Below are 2,308 nucleotides of genomic sequence, written 5' to 3'. Positions count from 1 at the left end.
CTTCAAAGTTAAGACTAGTTTAAAGTTCTCTTCATTGAAAAGTACAGTGCTTTTCCTTCAAAAATAAGGACATTTCAATTTGACCCCAAACTTTTGAACGGTAGTGTAAATCCTCTAACAAACTCCCAGTAACAGAGCAAACAAGCCTCCTCACGAATTATTGAAGCACCTTTACAAGGACCACAAACTGTAATATAATCACATACACAACAATCAACAAAATCCTAAGCCACTACCAAAAATGAGTATTAAGTAGTAGAATACACTGCTGACTTACTTACTGAATCCTAAAGAACTCAGTAGGTACTTGTGGCAATGGTATTGAAAAACAAAAATAGTAACTATTTGTAAGTATGTAAAGTAGAAGTAATGATTAGTTATTTATTAGCTGCCATTTATTACCGGATATTTATTCTATCACAGGGTGATAATTTTTTTTGCTCTTATCATTGGGCTTTAAATGTTCCATGACATGGTGCTCTTTGAATGCTTTTTATGGCGGTGTTCCACTGCGTGGTATCTACTCGACTCGCCTCGACTCTACTCGCCTTTTTATCCAGATTGGAGGTATTAAGGGTAAAGGGCGGGAGAGAGATAGGGGGGAAGACGAACAGTGATCGGAGAAAGAAAGTAAGCGTGTTCCAACAGAGTGATATGAGTGAGAGACGGTCGACAATACAGGGGGGGATTAAGACATAAGGCAGTAAGACAGCCATGAGAACCTATAGTAAAATCAGTAAGTCTGGTCGGGGCAACGCGGTGCGGGTATCGAGGGCATGATGAGGGTCAGTAATTGGACATGGGATGAGGGTGGTGTTTAAGCTACTAAGATGAGAGTAAATATACGGTATAGCTAGCATACGGTAGGGTAGCTAAGAAAACTAGCTTGCATATAAGTTAAATATAAGGGGACCAGATTCGGCAACAAGAATATCCACAGGGGCCAAATTGGTATCAGCTCAGAAGTGTAATTTTACCAATCCAAACATAATAATGTTGTGTTAATAGTTGTTGGTAGAACTAAGAACGGGACACGTAGACCGTAGCTGGTGTTTCTTAAATTAGGGCTTAATCCCGCCCCGCAGAGTATGATCCTGAAAAAATGCCCACCCCTGGCAAGCTAGCTTCCCTACTAAACGCCAGGGTCTCAATACAGCACCAAATCAACAGATAGGAGAAAGGAGTAACAACATGAATAGTTAGCAAGATAAAACAAATCACAGTCCTTATACGTTCGAAGATACAAAGTCCAATATTGGCAGAAGATAAAAGAGGTCACAATACATTATCAGCGTAATAAACAGCGTTAATAATTTATTAAATAGAAATCCGTAATAAGAGTTAAAAATCCCTAATAATGTTCAAAGATGAAGATCGGCTACAATAGTTGTCCAAGGTCGAAACTCCTTCAGGTCTTGTTATGGAATTGTTGTATGTTTACAAGGAACTACTGACAGCGTATTGCTTACTGCTCAAGGCTTAAGGGTATCTGCACCCAGCTCCTTGAAAAAAAATACAGATACACTAAAAACTCACTGAGGACAATATTTTCTGATGTGACATTGATGAACAGTAGTTAAACGTCGGCTGCGGGTGCTAGTCAATTTAAGTTAATTAGGGAGCAAAATGTGTCCGCTTGTAGGTGTACGTGGTCATAAAAGTGCATTGTAATATCTGCTGCACAAAGGACTAACAATTTAGTCTTGCGTAAGGGTGTGCGGACAACAATTATTAGAGAGCGAAAAATTTATCTAAAAAAGCAGTCGAGCCTTTCGTGGGAATTAGAAGATGTCAGAAAAATCACTTGTTTAAAAACATAGAAAAGTCTCGTCGGACTAGTTAGCGTACGCAGAAGACCCACGCATACTCCATGTCAAGTAATCAATAAGACTTTTAGCAGTCTGAATAAAACACGCTTCTAAGAACATGCGAAACATAGCGCAAGGCCCGGCTGCCCTGGCGTGGGACTGGAGAACCAAAATTGCGTGTGAATGTGGGGGGGGGGTTAGTGGCGAAAGTTGAACTAGGGACGGAGGGAACAAACAGTTTTTGTCATTTTTTAACAGTTCTAAGTTACATTCCGAAGTTTGCATGTCGTGGGTTCATAACAGCGGTCGGGAGGGGAAAAACCGGGGAGACGGGGGGATTTCAACAGGGGATGACGGGGAAGATGGCGAGAGCGCGGGGACAGGGGGTAAAGGGAAACCAAGACATCCAGGGACTGTCGCCCGAATCACTGGGTGACTCAGAATTGTCAGCCCTAGTTAGAGATCATGAAAAGATCTGTGAAGGGTGAAACACAGTGTCA

This window comes from Etheostoma spectabile, chromosome 18, assembly GCF_008692095.1.
Source record: "Etheostoma spectabile isolate EspeVRDwgs_2016 chromosome 18, UIUC_Espe_1.0, whole genome shotgun sequence".
NCBI lineage: Eukaryota > Metazoa > Chordata > Actinopteri > Perciformes > Percidae > Etheostoma > Etheostoma spectabile.
The sequence above is the reverse complement of the archived record's forward strand: the minus strand, read 5'-3'. Positions refer to the sequence as shown.